This window comes from Amblyraja radiata, unplaced genomic scaffold (genome assembly GCF_010909765.2).
Source record: "Amblyraja radiata isolate CabotCenter1 unplaced genomic scaffold, sAmbRad1.1.pri scaffold_994_ctg1, whole genome shotgun sequence".
NCBI lineage: Eukaryota > Metazoa > Chordata > Chondrichthyes > Rajiformes > Rajidae > Amblyraja > Amblyraja radiata.
Window position 1 is genome coordinate 22,443 of NW_022630989.1, and position 13,614 is coordinate 36,056.

Genomic DNA, 13,614 nt, shown 5'->3' on the forward strand with positions numbered 1-13,614 from the left:
GTACATGCCTTCTCTCCATACCCACTGATCCCTTTAGCCACAAGGGCCACATCTAACTCCCTCTTAAATATAGCCAATGAACTGGCCTCAACTACCTTCTGTGGCAGAAAATTCCAGAGATTCATCACTCACTGTGTGAAGAATGTTTTCCTCACCTCGGTCCGAAAAGATTTCCCCCTTAACCTTAAACTGTGACCCGGTGTTCTGGACTTCCCAACAGCTGGAACAATCTTCCTGCATCTAGCCTGTCCAACCCCTTAAGAATTGTGTAAGTTTCTATACGATCCCCTCTCAATCTTCTAAATTCTAGCGAGTACAAGCCGAGTCTATCCACTCTTTCTTCATATGAAAGTCCTGACATCCCAGGAATCAGTCTGGCGAACCTTCTCTGTACTCCCTCTATGGCAAGAATGTCTTTCCTCAGATTAGGAGACTAAAACTATACGCAATACTCCGGGTGTCGTCTCACCAAGACCCTGTACTACTGCAGTAGAACCTCCCTGCTCCTATACTCAAATCCCTTTGCTATGAATGCTAACACACCATACGATTTCTTCGCTGCCTGTTGCACCTGTATGCCTACTTTTAATGACTGGTGTACCATGACACCCAGGTCTCGTTGCATCTCCGCTTTTCCTAATCGGCCACCGTTCAGATAACAGTCTACTTTCCTGTTTTTGCTACCAAGGTGGATAACCTCACATTTATCCATATTATACTGCATCTTCCATACATTTTCACACTGACCCAGCCTATCCAAGTCACCTTGCAGTCTCCTAGCATCCTCCTCACAGCTAACACTGTCCCCCAGCTTCGTGTCATCCGCAAACTAGGAGATGTAGCATTCAATTCCCTCGTCCAAATCATTAATATATTTTGTAAATAGCTAGGGTCCCAGCACTGAGCCTTGCGGCACCCCATTAGTCACGGCCTGCCATTGTGAAAGGATCCGTTTACTCCTACTCTTTGCTTCCTGTCTGCCAGCCAGTTCTCTATCCACATCAATACTGAACCCCCAATACCGTGTGCTTTAAGTCCCACTAATCTCTTATGTGGGACCTTGTCGAAAGCCTTCTGAAAGTCCAGATATAACACAACCACTTGTTCTCCCTTATCCATTGTACTAGTTACATCCTCGAAGATTTCTATAAGAGTCGTCAGACATGATTTACCTTTCGTAAATCCATGCTGACTTTTTCCAATGATTTCATCAATTTCCATATGTGCTGCTATCCCATCTTTAATAACTGATTCTAGCAGTTTCCCCACTACCGATGTTAGACTAACTGGTCTGTAATTCCCCGTTTTCTCCCCCCGTCACTTTTTAAAACGTGGGGTTACATTAGCTACCCTCCAATCCTCAGGAACTACTCCAGAATCTAAAGTGTTTTGAAAAATGATCACTAATGCATCCACTATTTCTGGACCTACTTCCTTAAATACTCTGGGATGCAGCCTATCTGGCCCTGGGGATTTATCGGCCTTTAATCCATTCAATTTTCCTAACACCACTTCCCGGCTAACCTGGATTTCACTCAGTTCCTCCATCTCATTTGACCCCCGGTCCCCTGCTATTTCCGGCAGATTATTTATGTCTTCCTTAGTGAAGACAGAACCAAAGTAGTTATTCAATTGGTCTGCCATGTCCTTGTTCCCCATGATCAATTCACCTGCTCCTGACTGCAAGGGATCTACATTTGTTTTAACTAATCTTTTCTCTTCACATATCTATAACAAATTTTGCAGTCAGTTTTTATGTTCCCTGCCAGTTTTCTTTCATAATCTATTACCATTTCCTAATTAAGCCCTTTGCCTTCCTCTGCTGGACTCTAAATTTCTCCCAGTCCTCTGGTAGGCTGCTTTTTTTCTGGCTAATTTGTATGCTTCATCTTTTGTTTTTATACTATCCCCGATTCCCTTGTTATTAACGGATGCACTACCTTGCCTGCTTTATTATTTTGACAAATGGGGATGAACAATTGTTGTAGTTCATCCAGGCAGCCTTTAAATGCCTTCCATTGCATATCCACCTAACCTACCAACCTGTACGTCTTTGGAATGTGTGAGAAAACAGGTGATCTCAGGGAAACCCCACGCAGGTCACATGGAGAACGTGCAAACTCCGTACAGATAGCGCCTGTAGTCGGGATCGAACCCGGGTGTCCAGCGCTGCATTTTGTTGTAAGGCAGCAACTCTACCGCAGTGCCACCGTGAATCCCCGGGGAGAGTGGCGCCGTTTGTCAACCGGGTCCCCGCACATCGGTGAAGGGGTTCCTGCGGCCGCTGCCGCCCAGTGACACCCCGAGTTTATGCATCACCAGGGCTCTCGCTTAACCGTTTTTCCCTGTTGCCCGCCGGGCAACCCTGATAACTTTTTAGGTTGCGAAATGACAGCTTAGGTGGTCATTTAAGACAGTTTGCATGAAGCGTATGATAATGTGCGTGGACGAAGTGCGTAGTTACCAGTTGGAATTATGCTCAAAGAAGCATTTACATATTATGTTCAAGAAGGAACTGCAGATGCTGGAAAATCGAAGGTAGACAAAAGTGCTGGAGAAACTCAGCGGGTGCAGCAGCATCTATGGAGCGAAGGAAATGGGCAACGTTTCAGGCCGAAACTCATCAGTCTGAAGAAGGGTTTCGGCCCGAAACGTTGCCCATTTCCTTCCCTCCATGGACGCTGCCGCATTCGCTGAGTTTCTCCAGCACTTTTGTCCACATTCACATATTATTTCTGCTTCAAATAAAGTAACAAACTAAACATATTCACCAATCAAGACATTATATATACCGCAATGACATGCAGCAAAATTATAATACAATTTCTCGACTCATTTTACACATTGCAATTGATGCAAGCATGTTTTCTGTGAAGGACCGAAAATTACCATGACATGGCCATAGCATGGGTCGTTATTGCGATTGGCACAGAAACACTCTTGCTTCCCACATAATTTATCCACAACAAAATATACAGGTGTAAGGACATTTCTAAAGGCATTTTATGATAATAGCTGTTAAAACCGACCATACCCATCTGACAGGTTAAACATTACACCAACTGACAAGAGATGGCCAAAGGACATACCTGCAGCAAATGTTATTTTGGTAATATGTTTAAAGATGTTAAAACAAATAATAACATTGGGAATTAAAATACATTTGATTGCATTCCGTTATTCCATTAACGGAACCACTCTGTTACCTGTTATCCCTGCCTTACTCCTGGAACCCTTCTCGTCCCCATCAGATGCAGCATTCCCAGAGTCCTGGTTTAAACACAGTAGGTGACTGTTAAGTCTGTAAAATCAGCTCCATCTGAGACTGTGAGCAGGGTTAACGAGAGAAAGGATTATTGCGCCTATTGTAGCGGGTGGCTCCTCGTTTCCCCCCGCCCGTCTCCATATCTCTTCTACCCTGAAACAAGAAGGTCGGGCACAGTCGGAGCTGGGTCTGACATTGTTAAAGTTGCCGTCGCGAACTGACTCCAACACTTCTGATCAAATATACTAGGCTTCTGATCTTTAGCTGAAAGTCGAGCCGGTGTTCAGCCCCGGAGAACGTGTTCAATAATTCCCAGTGTTTGTCCTCTTCTCTTTCCGCAGTGAATTTAGTGGCGATTGTGATCCTGTCCCGGGGAAAGTGTGGCCTCTCCACCTGCACCACTCGGTACCTGGTGGCGATGGCAGCGGCCGATCTGCTGGTGCTTATCAACGAGGTCATTTTGTATTGGATTCGACATCATTACATTCATTCGAGTTTCCCGTCCCCTGTGTGCAGTGTTATCGATGTACTGAGGTTTGCAGACTGTTCTGTCTGGTTCACCGTCACTTTCACCTTTGATCGGTTTGTGGCCATTTGTTGCCAGAAGCTGAAAATAAAATATTGCAGCGGGAAAATTGCGACAGCGATTCTCGCAACAGCCGGCGTTCTGCTCTGGATGAAAAACCTTCCCCGCTACTTCACAGTAGAACCCCGGGGAATCATGAACAATGTCCCGTGGCTGTGTGTCTTGAAAGACAATTATTACATGACCCCGGGTGGGTGGCATTTGACTGGTTCGACACGGTTTCAACTCCGCTCCTCCCTTTCGCTGTAATCCTGCTGCTCAACGCTCTGACAGTCCGGCACATTTTAGTGGCCAGTCGGGTCCGTAAGGGGCTGAGGGGTGAGAGCAAGGGGGAGAACCGCAGTGACCCGGAGATGGAGAGCAGAAGGAGGTCAGTGGTTTTACTCTTCACCATCTCCGGCAGCTTCATCCTCCTGTGGCTGACGTTTGTTGTACAATTCGTCTATTATCAGATCACAGCAACTGGAAATGATTGGAATAATTCTCAATGGATCTTTAACAACGTCGGTTTTTTGTTGAGGAATCTCAGCTGCTGCACCAACATATTTATTTACGCTGCGACTCAGTCCAAGTTCAGGGAGCAGGTGATGATCGCGGTGAAATATCCGCTCACTTCAGTGCTTCGGCTTATTAACAAATCCGCGCCCTGAGCGGACCCCAGATGCGGCCGCAGTCGCTACGCTCCAGGCTCCGGCTCCTGACATTCACCGCTGGATCTTCCAGGTGTCAGTCCCGGGCGGATGACCCCATCGACTGCATCGCTCCGGGACCTCCAGCCCGTTACAGCGAGATCAGTCACATTGGTCCGCCCTGGGACCAATCACCCTGTCTCCCTCCGCTTGGACACCGGTCTGGGGTAAACTCCGCCCTGGGACCAATGTTCCCTTCTCCCCCTTCGGTTTAGATCTGCCACATGAACGTGTTCAGTCCTGTATTACCATCCCCAGAATGGTACAAACACCCCCCCCCCCCCCCCCCCCCCCTGCCCGCGTTTGGCCCATATCCCTCTCAATCTGTCCTAACCTTGTACCCGTCTAAATGTTTCTTAAACGTCACAACAGTACATGCCTCTGGCAGCTCGTTCTGTGCACTCATCTCCTTGTGTGTACGAGGAAATGATGTGCTATTTTGTGCAAAACCTGTAACCCATATCAAAATTTATTCAGATAGACATAGACTCAAAGTAAACAAGCACCAACAGTACCCCCACATCCAGTGAGCCTCCTTCCTTGAGGAGCTTAACCACTTTTATGACCGCTTTAACAGGGACAACCTAGAGATAGCCATCAAGGCTGTGCTCCCTGCCGATCACCAGCACCTCACACTCACCCCCTACGACGTGTACGTGGCACTGAGCAGGATTAATGCACGAAAAGCTGCTGGCCCTGACGGCATCCCCGGGCGCGTTCTCATGGCCTGTGCTGCGCAGCTGACAGACGTCTGGACTGACATCTTCAACCTGTCACTTGCCCAAGCTGTTGTCCCCACGTGCCTTAAAACCACGATCATCGTGCCGGTGCCAAAACACTCCACTGCGGCAAGCCTCAACGACTTCCGCCCAGTTGCACTTACTCCCATCATCACCAAATGCTTCGCGAGGCTGGTCCTGGCACACCTCAGAGGCTGCCTACCTCCCACACTGGATCCCTACCAGTTCGCCTACCGCAGGAACAGGAGTACGGAGGATGCCATCTCAACGGCACTACACTCCGCCCTCTCCCACCTCGACAACAGAAACACTTACGTAAGAATGCTGTTCATCGATGACAGCTCAGCATTCAACAACATTGTATTCTCTAAACTGATCACCAAACTCGGTAACCTGGGCATCGACCCAACCCTCTGCAACTGAATATTGGACTTTCTAACAAACAAACCCCAGTCTGTTAGGTTAGACGAGCACACACCCTCAACCCTCACCATGAATACCGGCGTTCCACTGGGCTGTGTGCTGGGCCCCCTCCTCTAATTCCTCTTCACCTACGACTGCACATCTGTACATGGTATTAACACCATCATCAAGTATGCAGATGATACAACGGTGATTGGCCTCATCAGCGACAACGACGAGTCGGCCTATAGGGAGGAGGTCCAGCCCCTAGCAGCATGGTGCGTTGACAACAACCTGGCCCTTAACTCCAAGAAGACCAAGGAGCTCATTGTGGACTGCAGAAGGTCTAGGGGTGGCACGCACACCCCATCCACATCAACGGGATGGAGGTGGAACGTGTTTCCAGCTTCAGGTTTCAGGGGGTCAACCACTCCGATGACCTCTCTTGGATCCACAATACCTCAACTCTGGTCAAGAAGGCTCACCGGCGTCTCTTCTTCGCTTCTTCACATTCAAACCGTTCCATATGGACCACAAGGGACACGTCAAGAGATGTTACATAGAAACATAGAAAATAGGTGCAGGAGTAGGCCATTCGGCCCTTCGAGCCTGCACCGCCATTCAATATGATCATGGCTGATCATCCAACTCAGTATCCTGTACCTGCCTTCTCTCCATACCCCCTGATCCCTTTAGCCACAAGGGCCACATCTAACTCCCTCTTAAATATAGCCAATGAACTACCTTCTGTGGCAGAGAATTCCACAGATTCCCCACTCGTTGGCGGCGCGACTCGGCCGTTGCAGCGGCCCCTACAGCCTGTCTGTCTTTTTTTTATTTTTTGTCTAGTAGTGTTTGGTGTTTTTTAATACTAGCTTTAAATGTGTATATGTGGGGGGCGGGGGGGGGAGGGGGAAACTGTTTAAAATCTCTTCCCTCTCTGGGAGACCCGACCTTTTTCCTGTCGGGTCTCCGTTGTCGTTGGGGCCTAGCACCGTGGAGCGGCCTCCACCCTGAACGACCCGGGGGCTCGGGAGACTGCGGAGCTGCGGACTAAACACCTTCGTGGGGCTGGCCGGCTTCGGAGCGTGGGGAGCGGTGGTGACTAGCTGCTGCGACTCGACTCCTGGGGCTCGGAGGCTCCAGCAACGCAGCCGCAGGTCCGGTGGACTGGGACATCGGGAGCTCGCGGGTCCGCGGGGAGAGAGAGACTGCTTCCCGGAGCTCCCGCAACGCGACTTCTCCAGCCCGTGTCGCGGGGTTGGAACGACCTGGAGCGGGGTCATGCATCACCCGGCACGGCTTCATGGCCGTGGGACATTCCAGCGCCCGCCGGGGGCTCCAGCTTCGAGACTTCTAGACCGGGAGCGGGGCCGTAAATCGCCCGGCACGGCCTAAAATGGCCGTGGGACTTATTATCGCCCGCCTGGGTCTTCGACATCGGGAGAGAATTGGTGAACAGGGGAGAGAAAATACTTTGCCTTCCATCACAGTGGGTCCACTGTCATCACAGTGGGTCCACTGTGATGGATGTTTGTGTGAATTAAATTGTGTGTATGTCTAGGAATTGTCTTTGTTTGTATGGCTGTGGGAACAGAATTTCGTTTGAGCCTCACTGAGGCTCAAATGACAATAAAATTGTATTGTATATTGTATTGTCTCTGTGTAAAAAATGATTTTCTCATCTCGGTCCTAAAAGACTTCCCTCTTATCCATAAACTGTGACCCCCTAGTTCTGGACTTCCCCAACATCGGGAATAATCTTCCTGCATCCAGCCTGTCCAACCCCTTAAGAATTGTGTAAGTTTCTATAAGATCACCCGTCAATATTCTAAATTCTAGCGAGTACAAACCGTGTCTATCCGGTCTTTCTTCATATGAAAGTCCTGACATCCCAGGAATCAGTCTGGTGAACCTTCTCTGTACTCCCTCTATGGCAATAATGTCCTTCCTTAGATTTGGAGACCAAAACTGTACGCAATACTCCAGGTGTGGTCTCACCAAGACACTGTACAACTGCAGTAGAACCTCCCTGCTCCTATACTCAATTCCTTTTGCTATGAATGCTAACATACCATTCGCCTTCTTCACTGCCTGCTGCACCTGCATGCCTACTTTTAATGACTGGTGTACCGTGACACCGAGGTCTCGTTGCATCTCCCATTTTCCTAATCGGCCACCATTTAGATAATAGTCAGTATCCCGTGCCTGCCTTCTCATTTGCCACCAAAGTGTATAACCTCACATGTATCCACATTATACTGCATCTGCCATGCATTAGCGCACTTAGCCAGGCTATCCAAGTCACCTTGCAGCATCCTAGCATCCTCCTCACAGCTAACACTGCCCCCCAGCTTAGTGTCATCCGCAAACTTGGAGATGTTGCATTCAATTCCCTCGTCCAAATCATTAATATATATTTTAAATAGCTGGGGTCCCAGCACTGAGCCTTGCGGTACCCCACTAGTCACTGCCTGTCATTCTGAAAAGGACCCGTTTACTCCTATTCTTTGCTTCCTGTTTGCCAGTCAGTTCTCTATCCACATCAATACTGAACCCCCAATACCGTGTGCTTTAAGTTTGTATACTAATCTCTTATGTGGGGCCCTGTCGAAAGCCTTCTGCAAGCCATCTCGGCTTGTACTCGCTAGAATTTAGGAGATTGAGGGGGGATCTTATAGAAACTTACAAAATTCTTAAGCGGTTGGACAGGCTAGATGCAGGAAGGATGTTCCCGATGTTGGGGAAGTCCAGGGCAAGGGGTCACAACTTAAGGATAGAGGGGAAATCCTTTAGGACCGAGATGAGAAACACTTTTTTCACACAGAGAGTGGTGAATCTCTGGAACTCTCTGCCACACAGGGTAGTTGAGGCCAGTTCATTGGCTATATGTAAGATGGAGTTCGATGTGGAACTTGTGGCGAAAGGGATCGGGGGGTATGGAGAGAAGGCAGGCACGGGATACTGAGTTGGATGATCAGCCATGATCATATTGAATGGCGGTGCAGGCTTGAAGGGCCGAATGGCCTACTCCTTCACCTATTTTCTATGTTTCTATGTTTCTATGAAAGTCCAGATCTAACACATCCACTGGTTCTCCCTTAACCACTCTACTAGTTCCATCCTCGAAACATTCTATAAGGTTTGTCAGATATGATTTACCTTTCGTAAATCCATGCTGACTTTGTCCAATGATTTCACCACTTTCCAAATGTGCTGCTATCCCATCTTTAATAACTGACTCTATCAGTTTCCCCACTACCGATGTTAGACTAACTGGTCTGTAATTCCCCGTTTTCTCTCTCCCTCCCTTTTTAAAAAGTGGGGTTACATTAGCCAATCCTCCATTCCTCAGGAACGACTCCAGAATAAAAAGTGTTTTGAAAAATTATCACCAATGCATCCACTATTTCTGGAGCTACTTCCTTAAGTACTCTGGGATGCAGCCTATCTGGCCCTGGGGATTTATCGGCCTTTAATCCGTTCAATTTACCTAACACGACTTCACGGCTAACCTGGATTTCACTCAGTTCCTCCATCTCATTTGACCCGCGGTCCCCTGCTATTTCCGGCAGGTTATTTATGTCTTCATTAGTGAAGACGGAACCAAAGCAGTTATTCAATTGGTCCGCCATGTCCTTGGCCCCCATGATCAATTCACCTGTTTCTGACTGCAAGAGACCTACATTTGTTTTAACAACTCTCTTTCTCTTCACATTTCTATAAAAACGTTTGCAGTCAGTTTTTATGTTCCCTTCCAGTTTTCTTTAATAATCCATTTTCGCTTTCCTAATTAAGCCCTTTGTCCTCCTCTGCTGGTCTCTGAATTTCTCCCAGTCCTCTGGTAGGCTTCTTTTTCTGGCTAATTTGTACGCTTCATCTTTTGCTTTGATACTATCCCTGATTTCCCTTGTTATCCACGGATGCACTACCTTCCCTGATTTATTATTTTGCCAAACTGGGATGAATAATTGTTGTAGTTCATCCATGCAGTCTTTAAATGCCTTCTATTGCATATCCACCGTCAACCCTTTAAGAATTAATTGCATGTCAATCTTGGCCAATTCACGTCTCATACCCTCAAAGTTACCGTTCTTTAAGTTTAGAACCATTGTTTCTGAATTAACCATGTCACTCTCCATCCTAATGAAGAACTCAACCATATTAAGGTCACTCTTGCCCAAGGGGCCACGCACAACAAGACTGCTAACTAACCCTTCCTCATTACTCAATACCCAGTCTAGAATATCCTGCTCTCTCGTTGGTTTACATATTGGTTTAGAAAATTATCCCTCATACATTCCAAAAAATCATCTTCCTCAGCACCCCTGCCAATTTGATTCCCCCAATCTATATGTAGATTGAATTCACCCATTATAACTGTTTTAACTTTGTTGCACGCATTTTTAATTTCCTGTTTGATGCCATCCCCAACTCCACTACTACTGTTAGCTGGCCTGTACACAACTCCCTCTAGCGTTTTCTGCCCCTTAGTGTTTCGCAGCTCTACCCATATCGATTCCACATCCTCCAAGCTAATGTCCTTCCTTTCCATTGCGTTAATCTCCTCTCTAACCAGCAACGCTGCCCCATCTCCTTTTCCGTTCTGTCTATCCCTCCTGAATATTGAATATCCCTGGATGTTCAGCTCCCAGCCTTGGTCACCCTGGAGCCATGTCTCCGTGATCCCAACTATATCATAATCATTAATAGCTATCTGCACATTCAACTCATCTACCTTATTACGAATGCTCCTTGCATTGAGACACAAAGCCTTCACGCTTGTTTTTACAACGCTCTTGCCCCTTACACAATTATGCTGAAAAGTGGCCCTTTTTGATTTTTGCCCTGGATTTGTCTGCCTGCCAATTTTACTTTTCACCTTGCTACCTAATGCTTGTACCCCCATTTTACACCCCCCTCTCTCTCTGCTCACACATTTAAGAACCCCACCACCTCTTATTATCTGTATATTATTGTTTTCTTATTTCTCCCCTACATGTTGGGTCTGAGTGATTCCCTTCTCTGCCTCCTGCCTCACACACTGTCTTCTAGCTTTCTCTATTTGAATCCCTTCCCCCAACCGTTCTAGTTTAAAGTCTCCGCAGTAGCCTTTGCAAATCTCCCCGCCAGGATATTGGTCCCCCTCGGGTTCAAGTGCAACCCATCCCTTTTGTACATGTCGAACCTTCCACAAAAAAGGTCCGAATAATCCAGAAACTTGAATCCCTGCCTTCTGCACCAGTCCTTCAGCCACGCACTTATCCTCCACGTCGCTCCATTCCTACTCTCACTGTCGCGTGGCACAGGCAGTAATCCCGAGATTGTTACCTTTGCGGTCGTTCTCTTTAACTCTCCTCCTAACTCCCTAAATTCTCCTTTCAGGACCTCTTCTCTTTTTCTACCTATGTCATTGGTACCTATATGTACCGCGACCTCGGGCTCCTCTCGCTCCCACTTCAGGATGTCTTGGACATTTTCAGACACATCCCAGACCCTGGCACCAGGGAGGGAAACTACCATCCGGGTCTCCCGACTGCGTCCACCAAATCGCCTGTCTGACCCCCTAACTATAGAGTCCCCTATTACTACTGCCCTCCTCTTCTGTTCCTTACCCTTCTGAGCAACAGGACCGGTCTCTGTACCGGAGGCCCGGCCCTGTTGCTATCCCCCCCAACAGTACTCAAACATGAGTATTTATTGTCAAGTTGTATAGCCACAGGGGTACTCTCTAATCCCTGCCTGTGTCCCTTGTCCCTCCTAACCGTGACCCACCTGCCTGTCTCCTGTGCTCTTGTAGTGACACCTCTCTGTAACTCCTCTCTATGACGTCTTCGCTGTCCCTGACCAGACGGAGGTCATCGAGCTGCTGCTCTAGGCTCCTAATACGGTCCCTTTGAGCCCCATCTCAATGCACCTGGCACAGATGTGGACGTCTGGAAGGTTATCAGATTCCTTGACCTCCCACATCTGACATCCAGAACAGTAAACTACCCTGCGTTTCATACTCCCCCCTTACCCTGGATAAAATACAAAGTGCTGGAGGAAATCAGCAAGGATCCGACTCCCAATCAGCTGCTCCCTCTTGTCTGCTTCCACCAATCAGCGGCTTCCTCAAGCCCACTTGTTTTGAAATGCGTATGGAACGTTGGGACGCTACAGATTTCGGTTCCGCTCCTCCCTCTGCGACCGATCCAACGGCTCTCGAGTCTCTGTCGTTGTGAGCCAGAAGTCGTTGTACACGTTGGCACAAATGATATAGCACGTTAGGCGAAAGGTGAAAAAAGCAGGGTAGTGATCTCCGTACTACTTCCAGTGCAGTGCAAGTGAGTGTAGGAACAGGAAAAAGGGGGCAGGTGATGTGTGACTAAGGAACTGGTGCAGGGGGGAGGGATCTACACGTGTGTACCACTGCGATCACTGATATAACCATATAACAATTACAGCACGGAAACAGGCCATCTCAGCCCTACAAGTCCGTGCCAAACATTTATTTTCCCCTGGTCCCATCTACCTGCACTCAGACCATAACCCTCCATTCCTTTCCCATCCATATTCCCATCCAATTCATTTTAAAATGATAAAATCGAACCTGCCTCCACCACTTCCACTGGAAGCTCATTCCACACAGCTACCACTCTCTGAGTAAAGAAGTTCCCCCTCGTGTTACCCCTAAACTTCCGTCCCTTAATTCTGAAGTCCTGTCCTCTTGTTTGAAGCTTCCCTACTCTCAATGCGAAAAGCTTATCTACGTCGACTCTGTCTATCCCTCCCATCATTTAAGGACCTCTATCAAGTCCCCCCTTAACCTTCTGTGCTCCAAATAATAAAGACCTAACTTATTCAACCTTTCTCTGTAACATGGGGCAGACGTGACTTGTACAAGAGGGATGAGCTGCACCTGAACCAGATGGGAATCCCAATATCCTGACAGGCAGGGTTGCTACTACTATGTGGGTGAATCTAAACTAGACTGGTTGAAGAGTGGGATCCAATGCATGACAAAAGCAGATGAGAAGCTGGAGGCTAGTATGGATTATGATCTTGACAACGAGCGAGGAAGGGCTGTTTGATTGGATTGCAATTATTTTAATATGAGAGGCCTGAGAGTTAAGGTGGGTGAGCTGAGGGTGTGGATAGGTGGGTGCGACTGGGATGTTGCAGCAATTACAAAAATCTGGCTAAGAGGGACAGGACTGGCAGCCTAATGTTCCAGGATATGGATGCTACAGGAGTGAGTGAGGTGACGGTGAAAGAGGACGGGGCGATGCTTTATTGATTAGGAAGAAAGTTACAGCAGTAGACTGAGATTACATGACTGACGGTTCGTTCAAGTAAGTCAGTGAAATAGATGGCACGGCCCTGTTCAGTCGCCATCGTGGCAGATTCGCGAAAACTGTGTTCCTTTCTAACTTATTTCTAAGTTCCAACTCCCTAGTACTAACAAAGTATGGCAGGGAAACTCTTAAATCTAAACTCTAGCGCAAACGGAGACTTTTTAAACGCTGTACTTACCGATCCAGCGTGGCCAGCAGAGATCAACAGAGCGCGCCGCGGCAACAACAATGGGAGCTCGGCTACAAGGAAAACCGGAGAAAACATCGAGGTAAGTGGAGGGATTCGGAATAGGCTGAGAGCCCAAGCCTTTTGTTCCCCCGTTGCCCAGTATTCTTCTGACGAACGTCCAGTCCCTGGAAAACAAGCTGGATGACCTCAGGGCGAGGATCAGATTCCAGCGGGACATAAGGGACATAGAAACATAGAACATAGGTGCAGGAGTAGGCCATTCGGCCCTTCGAGCACCGCCATTCAATATGATCATGGCTGATCATCCACTCAATATCCTGTACCTGCCTTCTCTCCAACCCCCCTGATCCCTTTAGCCACAAGGGCCACATCTAACTCCCTCTTAAATATTGCCAATGAACTGGC